The sequence below is a fragment of the Capra hircus genome, chromosome 19 (genome assembly GCF_001704415.2).
Source record: "Capra hircus breed San Clemente chromosome 19, ASM170441v1, whole genome shotgun sequence".
NCBI classification, from domain to species: Eukaryota; Metazoa; Chordata; class Mammalia; order Artiodactyla; family Bovidae; genus Capra; species Capra hircus.
In genome coordinates, this window is record NC_030826.1 from 16,699,913 (window position 1) to 16,713,230 (window position 13,318).

The 13,318-nt window shown below is 47.7% G+C and overlaps 1 protein-coding gene across 2 annotated transcripts in view; it reads left to right on the forward strand.

Moving 5' to 3' along the window:
• The window catches only part of ASIC2 (acid sensing ion channel subunit 2), a 1,227,754-nt gene that overhangs the window by 1,029,925 nt on the left and 184,511 nt on the right, over positions 1 to 13,318 (forward strand). The window lies entirely within an intron of this gene.

Here is a 13,318-nt window from a genome sequence, read left to right on the forward strand (position 1 = left end):
TCTGGAAATATTTTTGATTGTCATAACTAGGGGGCAGGGTGCTGTTGGCATCAAGTGGACAGAGGCCAGGGAAGCTGCAAAACTTCCTAAAATGCACGGGACAAACCCCCACAGCAAAGAATTGTCCAACTCAAAATGTCAGAAGTGCGGAGGTGGAAAACCCATGGTCTAGAAGCTTTGCAGGGTTGGGAGTGGAGGTGGAGGTCTTTTTAATGTGACATGTTTTCGAGGGCAAATTACTTGTATGGCTGACCTCTATATTTGCTCATAAACCAACAAAAGCTAAAACTGGGTAGGGATTTCTCTGGTGGTCCCGTGGTTGAGACTCTGCTCCCAATGCAGGGGGCATAGGTTCAATCCCTGGCTGGGGAAATAGGATTTTGAATCCTGAGCAGTGCAGCCAAAAAGAGACATAAAACTAGGACAATTTCTAAAGAAACTTTTAAATATCACAGTAGCAAGAATAATACCTGTGCCATGGTAGGAGACTGGGCTGTATGGTCAGAAAGGCTTGTTTCAGGTGCGTGGGGTGACCCTGAGACGGTGTTTGTTGTTTAGTCCCTAAGTCGTGCCCGACTCTTTGCAACCCCATGGACTGTAGCCCCACCAGCCTCCTCTGTCCATGGGATTTCCCAGGCAAGAATACTGGAGTGGGTTGCATTCCCTTCTCCAGGGGATCTTCCCAACCCAGGGATTGAACCCAAGTCTCCTGCTTGGCAGTTGGATCCTTTGCCACTGAGCCACCGGGAGAGTCCCTGCAAGACAGTAGTTGAGGTCAAAAGCCTGGGTTTTATGAGCAGGACCCAAGGTTTAGGCTCTGACCCTCCCTCACCTGCCTGAGTGATCCTAGGCTGTTCCCATCACCCCTCCCTCCAGCTTACAGACCCTTAAAGACAGCCAGTTGGTCCAAATAATTAATATTATTAACCAGGGCGTTCCTTCAGCCAAAGGCACTAGCCCTCACACTCCAGAATTCTTACAGACCTCTGCCCCCTGCCATCTTCCCCCTACTTTATCATTCATTCATTCTCAAATATTTGTTGAACATCTTCTATGACCAGGCTCTCTTCCAAGTACTGAGGTTGCATCAGTGAACAAAATAAAAAGTTCCCTCCTAGAACCTACACTTTATAAAGAGAACAGGTTTAATAATAATGATGATAATGATGATGAAATATTCCACAGGTACAGATTTTATGAAAATAGAATGAGGTGATGTGATAAGGAGTAACTAAGTTGATTGGTCAGAAAAGGCCTCTCTAAGGAGGTCACTTTTAAGCTGAAATCCAAAGGAAAAGGAAAATATGAGTCAGGCCAAGCTCTGGGGGAATGATCATTCCAGGCAATGAGCCAGAGAGAATAGAGGTGCCCCAAGGGAGAGATGAGCTCCATGTGTTGAGGACACAGAGGATGTAAGTCTCGAGCCCCCAAGTGAGACCAAGGGGTGTGGGATGGGGAGGGTGCCGGGCCTGAGTAAGGAGCTGGGACTGAGAACGGGGCACCCAGGGAGGGGACCGAAGTGCAGGCACCCTGTGCTCCTGATACACTGATCACCCAGCTTGGGAATCACGTTCCTGACCCTAACCTTGGCAAGGTGAAGGCATGTTTTTTCCAGCACAAGATTCTTAGCATGTTTTCTCTGCTGTTTTTCACCAGCACAGCGGGCAAGATGCAGGTCCCTTCCGAGCCCACCTCAGTCTCCATGAAACAAACACATCAAGGCCCGAATAACTGTCCCCCTTCCCTTGACCTTCCTAGGCAGCGGGCACGGGCGGACACAGCCTCTCACTTCTCCGTGCACTCACTCACTCCGTAAACTGTTACTGAACCCGTCTCTTAGTCCACTTCCCCGAGCAGCACACCCTGAAACCAGGATACATCGTTTCTTTGGGAGATGATCCCAAGAAACACTGCTAGGGAAGCTGAAAGCAAGCCAGGGAAGGAGAGTAATGAACACAAGTGCATTATTAAGCAAGTTAGCACCGTGGGCACTTGGACCTTGGTCCTACAGGGAACTCTGGGAGTCATCCCACCTGCAGGGTGAGGGAGGGCAGGTATTTAGGTGCCGATTCCTGCCGTGCTGGTTGGTGCAGCTGCCAGGAAGCATTGATTTTCTGGCGCTTCAGGGTGGCCCTGGGGGTGGGCAAAGAGGGCTCCTGCTGTCAGAGCTTTCTCCCTCAGGCAAAGAAATGCAGGTGCTGTTAGTTGAAAATTGGGACATCCCACATTAAAGTCATTAAGTGCAAGGGGATGTGGTCGGGGCACTGAAAGCACCTTTTTAAGCACTTGTTTTATTTATTTATTTTTATTAATATTTCTTTATTCGGCTGCGCCAGGTCTTGGCTATGGCATGCGGGATCTTCCATCTTCATTGTTGCAGGTGGGTTCTTTTATTTTCTTTTTAGTTGTGACATGCCAGGTCTTTAGTTGCAGCATGTGAGATCTAGTTCCCTGACTAGGGATCAAACTCAGGCCCCTTGAGTTGGGAGAGCACAGTTTTAGCCACCGGAGCAGCGGGGAAGTAAGTCCCTATTTTATTGTTAAGAACACTGAACGTGAGATCCTCTTAACAACCCTTAAGCGTATAATCAGTATTGTTGACTCTAGGTACAATGTTGTTACAGCCAATCTCTAGAACTTACTCATTGTGCTTGACTGAACATTTATGCTTGTCGATTGGCAAGCCCCCGTTTCCTCCCTCCCCTCAACCCACCGTTCCACTCTTTGATTCTGAGAATCTGACTGTTAGAGCAGTGGTGTTTGTCTTTTGGTGACTTGACTGACCTCACTTAGCATAATGTTCTCGAGGTTCATCCATTTTCTCTCCCGCTGCAGCATGTCCTTCTTTTTAAAGGAAAAATAGTATTCCACTGCATGTACAAACACATGTTCTTTATCCACTCATCCGTCGATTGATGGGCTCTTGGGTTGTGTCCGCATCTTGGCCATCGTGAATAAAGCTGCAAAAAACATGGGCGTGCAGATGTCTGTTTAAGATCCTGATTTCAATTCTTTCAGATCAATACCCAGAAGGGAAGTTGTTGGATCGTATCGTAGTTCTTCCCTCATAGCTCAGTCGGTAAAGAATCTGCCTGCAATTTGGGTGACCCGGGTTCGATTCCTGGCTTGGGAGGATCTCCTAGAGAAGGAAATGGCAACCCACTCCAGGATCCTTGCCTGAAAAATCCCACGGACAGAGGAGCCTGGTGGGCTACAGTCCATGAGGCTGCAAGAGTCGGACATGACTTAGCAACTAGACCACCACCATGGTAGTTCTATGTTAAATGTTTTGAGAAAGCTCTAAATAATTTCCGTGGCAGTTTCACCCTTTTGCATTCCCACCAAGAGTGTACAAGAGTTCCAATTTTACCACGTCCTCCCCAACACTGGTTGTCTTGCGATTTGTTGATAATAGCCATCCTGAGAGCTGTGAGGTGATGTCTCATTGTGGTTTTGATATGCGTGTTCCTAATAATTAGTGCTATTGGGCATTTTTTTCATATGCCTGTTGGCCATCTGTGTGTCATTGGAGAAATGTCTATTCAAGCCCACAGCCCATTCATTAATTGGGTTATTGGTTTGCCTTCATTGCCAGACTTTATGCTTGGAGCTGAGAATACGTAGGTGAAGATGGTGTCTTTTTTCTCTCCAGGAGTTGGCATTCTGACCCTGCCTCTTTTCTTATCTATGTGCTGTGCATGCTAAGTTGCTGCACTTGTGTCCGACTCTTTGCCACCCCATGGACTATAGCCCGCCAGGCTCCTCTGTCCACGGGATTTCCCAGGCGAGAAAACTGGAGTGGGTTGCCCTGATCCCTCCAGGGGATCTTCCAAACCCAGGGATTGAACCTGCGACTCCTGCATTGCAGGTGGGTGCTGAGTTGCCGGGGAAGCCCTTTCTCGTAGGACTTAGTATTAGACAGATCTTTCTCATTTCTGAGATCTGTCTAATGCTAAGTCCTACCACTCAGGGATATTTTGAAGATTTGATGACAAGTCCCATATGAAAAACTCTGTACAAATGAATTGTGGGCACAGACTTAAGATATTATTACCACTACTCTGCAAGTCACTTTACTTTCTATAACCTTAGCTTCCTCCATCTGTCAAATGAGAATACTTGCTCTGCCTACTTCAGACAGCCATCATATGCTTTAAGTGAAGTAATAAATGAGAAGGCATTAGAACACCATTGAAATATAAACCCTGGTTCATCACCTCCATTCGTCCTCTTTGTACCAAATGAATCACTTAAGAGCAGGAAGCTGATGTGATCCACCTGTGTAAGCCTCTCTCCTCAAATCAGGTAGAGTGTCTGGTGTGTGGTTAGCGCTCAATAAATCCTAGCTGAGTTGATTCAACCTGAAGGTCTCTGGATAACCTTGGAGGTTCACCCTGGTTCCAGTTTATTTGCAGATTCTCATCTGTTGTCACTGGGAACTGGGCAGGGAAGGCATGATTAAACCCAGTTTACAGATGAGGAAACTGAGGCTCAGAGGGAGAGAGGAGTTGTACTGAAAGGGAGGAACAGAGCCAGGACCAGGATTCCTGATGTCTTGGCTTCCAATCCAGTGAGCTGTTGACTTACCACCCATTGGAATAACTGTTTGGGGATAATGCCAATAAATAAACAAGGACTTCTCTGGAGGTCCAGTGATTTAGTGCTTCCATTGCAGGGGGCCAGGGGTTTGATACCTGGCCAGGGAACTAAGATCCCACAAGCTGTGTGGCATGGGAAAAATATAAGTTAAAAAATGTAGATGTTTCCAGGGGACAAACCAGCCTGCTGGCTGTCTGGCATTACTCATCTCTAATAACTTACCTAGAATCAGTATGAAAGCAGCTTCTCCAATCTGGAGGTATCTGGATCACCTTGGAGTTTCACCCTGAACCCAGTTTATTCACACCTCCTCAGATGCTTATGTTCCCCTATCAGAGAGACCAGAACCCATGGAAGCATATTTCTATCTTGATTGGGATTCACAACTGAGAGGCTGTCAAAGGATAGAAAGGGGAAAACCACCCCACTCAAGGGACAGACTCACAAAGTCTGAGATGTCTCTCTACCATAAGACACCAATGAGAAATCCTTTCCAGGCATAGGTTTAGGTGGCTGTCAGACCTGGATTCAAATCCCAGGGTCTCCATTAAGCAAAAGGCTTCAATATTCTGGATCTTAGTTTCCTCCCCAGTAAAATATAAGCACTATCCACCTGATTGAATTTTACAAAGATTAAAAAGGATCATGAATGCATAGCAGCTAGCAGAGGGCTTGGTGCATAGTAGGCACTCACTCCTCCCTGCCCTCCTTCTGCCCAATCTCAGAACTAATCCTGCCTGGACCCCCGGGCTCCTTCCACCCCCTTACATCATGAGGATTTATGAGGCAATACCTGGCAGGCAGTTCTGTTTCCTGGGAAGTACGATGCTGCTGTTTTGAGAGCAAGATAAACGAAAATGTAGCTCTTTTCCTGTCATCTAGCTTTGAGTCTCCCTGAGGCCCCCTGTGGCCATCCTGCATTTTTATGACCCTGGTGGGTTTCATTACTAGCCCTGACTTCTGGAAACTCATCTACCATCCTGACCCCGAGAGCGTTTGATTTGAAACATCAATCACAGTTCAGAGTTGAGCTCCCTGTTTACATGTATCTGCAGACACCCTTGGTGCCAGATCTGAACCGTGGGCTCAGAATGGAGTATCAGAGAGTCCACAGGCCCAGAAAAGAATGATTCTCATCAGCCCAATCTAATCGTCCCCTGCCACCATTGTGAGGATGCTATGACCAGAAACAGCTCAGACCACCTGGTCCCAGCCTTGCAGAATTCTGGGGGATCAGGTGGAAAGAAATAATGTCAGTATCACCAGTCCAGGATGAAGGTGTCAAGCCCCAGCCAGGACTGAATGGCCAGCCCCCCCAGAAACAAGCCAGTTATACAGGCATCAGGTCCAAGGGCTTCTGAAAATTCTAGTCAAGGTTCCCTACAACATCTTCAGGATGTTATAAGTATTACACCTACAACCAAGAACATAGCTGTTCAATAGTCAAATATATTTCAAAAGGCTAACTTATGATATGCCAAATACTTCTCTTTGATGCAGTACTTATCAGAACCTTTAGTAAGCAAATGTGCTGTGCGTCTCAAGATGAATAAAACGCAGAGCTTTGTCAGTTTTCTTTTTTAATTGCAAACCTTTTTTTTTAATCTCCAAAAACAGCATCCAATGGTACCAGTGTTCCTCAGAACGTATTTTGGGAACTGCTGATCCAGGCTGGCAGCATTTTCATGGGGCACAAGGCAGGAGCTTGTAGGTTGTGCTGTTGTCAGTATCAAGCGATGTAAGGACACTGGGGGCCAGACTTTTAAGGGACAGTCGAGAGGGACCAATCACCAGATTGGTGGCCTGGCTGAGCGTCGTGTCCAGAGAGCTGGACTCCATTCCCGGCAGTGGTTCGAGCTGATAACTGCTAACTGAGGGTGGGGAGAAAAAATTTCAGACACCACAGAACAAGGGTTAGAAAGGTGGGACTGCTAAACTGTGATCGGTAGGGACAGAAGGCTCTGAATCCGTGATGATGCTTTGGTTACAAGTGAGCAAACTCCAGTCATACGTGCTTCTTGGGTCATGTAACTGACCAGTCCATCTGGGTAGATTGTTTGGCCTTCAGACATGGCGCATTCCAGGAATCCAATGCTGTCATCTGGATAAGGCTTCTCCCTCTCTGCATTCTGGCTCTGCTTCCTGCTTTGGCTGTATTCCTGGCCAGACAGTCTCCTTACAGTGGCCGCAGGAAGTTCTACCTCCTTCCAGCTTCACATCCAATGGATACGAAAGCCCTCTTCTCCAATAGCGGGCGCATGTGCACACGCCCACACACACACCCATGCTCACTAGAACTGAGCTTCATTGGCTATCATTAACCTGACTTGCATCACATGCTCGGCTCTGAACCAGCGGTGCTGGGCATGAACTGTACCTGTTGGCCTGGCCTCGGCCATGGGTACCACTCTCGGAGTCTGGATAGAGCCTTCTTTATCTGCCGTTCGTGGGCTGGATAGAGGAGATGATTCCCCAAAGGCAGGGCTGATGCTTGTCACCAGGAAGGTGATTGGTGTCTGGCAGTAGACACAGTGATTGTCCATGACGGGCTGTATTTCTGGCTGATCCCTGGGGTGGCACCAGCTGACCACCCCAATCCTGCCCAGATGGCATGAAGGGACGCCTCACACTCTTCCAGGCTGGCCTCTCATTGGTTTAGTGGTTGGACAAGGGCTGAGCCTGCGGGTGTCAAGAACATAGTGCCCGGAGCTGGACAAGGGAGGGACAGGTAGAGACTGAACAGAAAAGTGACAGGCTAAGTCCTTCTGGAAGAATTGATATTTCAGGAAACTAAATGCCAGACAATTACCAGACTCAGGAGAAACTGAACACAGGGGCCCTTCCAGCCTAGCTCTCAGAGGCGAGGGGACCCACATCTCATCCTGCCTCCTCTCCAGGTCTGACCAACACGAGGATCGCCAGCCAAATGCCAAGAAAATACCAACTTGATTCAAGGCAGATGTTCATAACACCTCCCCAAATGCAGAGCTCTCTGGCATGAGCCAGATGGGGTAACATGACTTTCCTGAGGCTGAAATGGGGGTCTAATAACCCTCCACACTAACTCAGACCTTGACACCTGCCTTGGCCAGTGGAGCAGACCATGAAAGCTCAGACCGACCCCTGCCGGCCCCACACACGCAGGGAAAGTATAAAGCCTCTCCCAGTCTGAATCCCATCCTAAGGGGTTCAGCCTGCATGACCGGGGACATAGGAGCAAGTCCTATGGTGCAGGGCAGGTCCCCATCAGATGAGCCTGCTGCTGCTGCTGCTGCTGCTGCTGCTAAGTCGCTTCAGTCGCGTGCGATCCCATGGACTGCAGCCCACCAGGCTCCTCTGTCCATGGGATTTTCCAGGCAAGAACACTGGAGTGGGGTGCCATTGCCTTCTCCAATCAGATGAGCCACTTCTCTCCAATTGGGCAGAATTAAGAAGGGGCGGGGAATGAGTACCCCTGCCCTCAGCTCACCTTCCCCGGAGGCCCTCCTCTGTGCCAGGAGTGGGCGCTCAGAGAGAGAAAGGAAGGGCTGTCCACATCTGTCCAGTGACCTCCACTTTCCTCTCCTGTGGCTCCAGTTAAATCCTCTGGCTATGTGGGGAGGACCCAGGATGAGACTTGGGGTCTGACTGGATCAGAGGGTTTGTTACCTGGAAGAACCAGAAAATATGATTTTAGAAGGCAGGTGGATACATACGGAAACACACGTGCAGTATATGTAGACAAACATGTATAGTTATACATGTAAAAGTATATGTGCTCTACACACAGATATAGGCTTTATATATAGAATATATATGTCATATAAAACATGTAAGTGTATATATGCATGTGAACATATAAGTACATACATATATGTGTGTATATACATGTATGTGTACGTATGTGTATGTATGATATCTGCCAGACATTGGGCAAATCTTTAAGTACTAGTTGCTCGGTCATGTCCCACTCTTTGTGACCCCATGGACTGTAGCCCTCCAAGGAGTATCCCTCTGTCCGTGGGATTCTCCAGGCAAGAATACTGGAATGGGTTGCCCTTTTCCTTCTCCAGGGAATCTTCCCAACCCAGGGATTGAACCTGTGTCTCCTGCATTGCAGGCAGATTATTTACCCTCTGAGCTTTGGGGCCATGGAAACTCACTGAATGTGGTCCCTGCTTTCATGCTGCTTTCAACCTCGAGAAGACTTGGAAACCATCGCTTCTGCCATACAGTGATGTATGTGCTAAAGGAGCCCCAGGTGAGGAAGGGGCTGTGGGTACACAGAGGTCGGAGGACCAGTGCCTCCATGGACAAATCAGAAAAGATGGCAAAAAGGGGGCTAAGACAAGATTTCCAGGGCTAGAGCCCTGATGCCAAACCGCTGAATCAGAAGGGTTTTTTTTTTTTTTTTTTTCCCCAAATGTTCTCTCTCATTCCCTGAGCTCTGCCTGAGGAATCAGTTCCTTATCCTCCATCCTGTGGCATCAGTGCCCAGCTGCTCCAGCTGCTGAACAGTGGTCCTTTAGGCCCTCTGGCCTTGGCTTTTCCTAACAGTTGTCTTTCCTGGCACCACATGACGCACCAACTCACAGTGTCAGGGCTGTTCCTTGCTGTTTTTCTCTCTGGCTTTTGAAGGGCTTCCCGTCCTGGGAAGGCTTCAGGGATCAAGTCACACATACAAGGATTAAGCTCAATAAAACAGGGAGGAGAAATGTTGATAACAGCATTATTTAGGAAGGTATTATAAGAACAGTGAAACCGCAATTATATCTTAAAGTCACATTTTCTTTCTGCAGACACACATCTATTTTTTTAATATATATGTTAATGGAGGAATGGAATTAGCTCTGTGCGCATAGTTCATTTTACATTTTGCCAAGTTCAGCTGGAGCCCAGCTCCACCCCGCGCTGGGCCCCAAAGGAGGCACAGATCTGCTGGCCAAACCCTGGGTAGAAATGAATCCAGGGTATGGAAACCAGCCTCTCAGGCCCCATACATACTGCCTCCATCTCACATTTAATTTATTCATGCTCTGAAATCCTCTTTAGAAGATGCCTTAGAGAGAAAACCATTCCTGCTTCCAGCAGCCCTTTGACACCAAGCAGCCCATTGTGTGTGCACGCATGTGCTGTTGCTTCAGTCGTGTTCGACTCTTTGTGACTCTACGGACTGTAGGCCACCAGGCTCCTCTGTCCATGGGATTCCCCAGGCAAGAATACTGGAGTGGGCTGCAGTGCCCTTCTCCGGAGGATCTTCCCAACCCAGGGATTGAACCCACGTCTCCTCTGTTGCTGGCAGATTCTTTAACCACTGGGCCACATGGAAAATCCAAGCAGCCCATTATCTCCCTCCAAAACTCAGCATATAGGGAGTTTTTCTTTTTTTCTCTTCTGAAGTATAGTTGATTTACAATATTGTGTTATTTTCAGGTGTACAGCAAAGTGATTCCATATATATACTTACATATATATGTATATTTCTAGATTATTTTCCATTACAAGTTATTACAAGGTATTGAATGTGGTTCCCTGTGCTATATAGTAAATCCTTATTAATTATCTATTTTATGTATAGTAGTTTGTATGTGGGTGCTTCCCTCATGGCTCAGATGATAAAGAATCTGCCCTTGATGTAGGAGATATGGGTTTGATCCTTGGATTGGGAAGATCCCCTGGAGAAGGGAATAGCTACCCATTCCAGTATTCTTGCCTGAAGAATCCCAATGAACAGAGGAGCCTGGCAGGCTACAGTCGAAGGGGTTGCAAAGAGGTTTGTAATCACATGCTCCTAATTTGTCCCTCTCTCCCTCCCTTTCCCCCTTTGGTAACCATAAACTTATTTTCTATTCCTGTTTCTGTTTTGCAGATGGATTCATTTGCATAGTTTTATTTGTATAATGCAAATAATATTTATATTATTCCACCTGTAAGCGGTATCATATAATATTTGTCTTTGTCTGACTTACTTCACTTAGTATGCTCATCTCTAGGTCTATCCATACTGCTGCACATGGCATTATTTCATTCTTTTTATAGCTGGGTAATACCCCATTGTATATACGTACTCTATCTTCTTTATCCATTCCTCTGTTGATGTATGCTTAGGTTGCTCCCATGTCCTGGCTGTTGTCAATTGTGTGGTAATGAGCATTGCAATGCATGTATCTTTTGAAATTCTGGTTTTCTCTGGGTATGTGCCCAGGAGGGAAATTGCTCTGTCATATGGTAATTCTAGTTTTAGTTTTTTAAGGAACTTCCGTACTATTCTCCAGGCTTTCCAGGTGGTGCTAGTGGTAAAGAACCCACCTGCCAATGCAAGAGACGTAAATGATGTGGGTTCGACCCCTAGGTCAGGAAAATCCTCTGCAGGAGGGCACAGCAACCCACTCCAGTATTCTTGCCTGGAGAATCCCATGGACAGAGGCACCTGGCGGGCTATAGTCCATAAGGTCGCAAAGAGTCGGACACAACCGAAGCCGCTTAGCAGGCACATACTGTTCTCCATAGTGGCTGTAATAGTTTTTAAGTCTCTGAGACTGGACAAGATTCCCTAGGGAGTGAGAGTGAAAAAACTTTTAATAAGAGTTTTGTTGCCTCTATGCCCGGCGTGGCAATGACTGCTTCACACACGGAGATGAGACTCTCTGTAAGGTCCAACAGAGAGGAGAACACAGCGTCGAAGCAGTGCGGTCACTGCCAGAGGAGGGACGCTCGTGGGTCAGAGGGAAAGCTAACCCTGAGTGGGCTGATGTCAAGGAAGGCATCCTTACAGAAGAACACCTTGAGCGCCCTCTAAGGGTAGAAGAAGTCATTTAGGTGGAGAGGGTGGGAAGGTTCTCCAGGAAGAGGAAACAGCAAATATCAAGGCAGGAAGGCGGCACAGGGCATTGGGCTGGAACGGGAAGCATGCGGGATGGGCAGGGGCGGGAGACAGGCGCGGCGCGGTGCTGGGGAGCGTGGTAACCAAGGAAGGGCCACTGGACGACCACGCTCACGGGAATGTTATCCTCGGTTCACTTCACTAACAATCGGAATCCGGTCCGTGTAACATGGATCCAGATCAGTTATGGTGGTCAGTGTACTTCCGTGAAGCAGTCCTTTGCCAGGGAGAGGAGCTATCAGTTTCTGAGCCTGTTCCTTTGTTCATGGCACAGTACCTGCCCTGAAGCTAAAAGGGTGCTTTCCCAGATCAGGACCACCACATTCCAGCTCGAGGGAAGGAGGGCAGGAGCTTCAAACGTATCGAAGCTGCTAATCACTTTATGCACCTCATCCTTTCAGCCCCCCAAACCACCACACAAGAGAAGTATGAATGTCTCTATTTTTTTTTAATGTATTTCTTTTTAATTGGAGGATAACTGCTTTACAATATAGTGCTGGTTTCTGCCATACATCAACATGAGTCAGCCATCGGTCTACGTATGTCCCCTCCCTCCTGGACCTCCCTCCCACCTCCCTCCCCACCCCACCCCACCCCTCTAGGTTGTCACAGAGTTTGAGCTCCCTGCGTCGTACAGCGCATTCCCACTGGCTCTCTGTTTTACATATGGTGATGGGCGTGTTTCAGTTCCTCTCTCAAGTCACTCCACCCTCTCCTTCCGCCGCGATATCCACAAGTCTTTTCTTTACGTCTGCATCTCCGTTGCTGCCCTGCAAATGGACAGCAAAGCCTCAGAGAGGTTATGTATCAAGTCCAAAGGCAGTCAGTGCCAGTATGGGGAGGCAGGATTTGAACCTAGGTCTGGAGGTGCCTCCTTTGATAACACATTTCCTAGTGAATATCCCCCCACCTGAGCAGGACGCCTGATGATTAAACAAGTTAGCTAAGGGTTTCTCATGCCTCATCCACCTTGTCCTTTCCTTGACATACTGTGGATAGAGTTTAAATATTGTCTTTGCAATCATTGCTCATTTTATTATCAGGAAGGATTTAGAATGAGCCATTACCCCATCGTGGAGGCTTTTATGATTGGTCCTTAATAAATGTTTGATGCTCAGAGTTGTTCTGAGCCCACAGTGTGGGGAGGGGGGTCCCACCCATTCCCTCTGCTCTCTCTGCCATAAAATTAACTGAGGTAGGTGCTCGTTAACAGACTTATCATTTATCCTGCTTTTGGCTGGCGTGATGCCAGAAAAATAAAATAAGCGTATCAGAGGAACTACAGAAGGCTTTTTAATGATAGCGAAGTTAAATTGAAAGAGCAATCCTTCCTACTCGCCTTGTTATCACCTGTCAGGTCTCTAAGCAGGATGGTTAACGACATGGCCGAGGGCTGGCACCTGTATTTCAGGCTTATTTATTTGGTCTTTAGAAGAGGGATTGTTCGTTTCGGCTCCCCATGCGTCTTTCCCTAGCTGGGGTGGTGACATTTCAAGAAGCTTTTATTTGCCTGTTTCAGTTTTGCCCCCACTGACTTGAGCCATGCAGGTGATGGGTCTTTTGTTCCCTGGGATGGGAGCTTTCAGGAGAGGTTGGGGGAGGTTCTTCCAGGCTGGGGGACTTAGAGGAAGGTTGTTACCCAGGCTGAAGGTGACCTCTAGAGGTAGCAATATGCCAGGCAGAGTTGTTATCTGGTTATTGTGGCAAGTGGCAGGATGGGATGACAAAGTGAAGCTTTGAAGGGGGACCAGGAAGTCTGCAGAGCATGGTGGGAAGGACGCTATACCCGATGGTAGAAAAATGACAACAGCTAGCATTTTAGTGACTGCTCACCGCACACTGGGCAGAATGCTCATT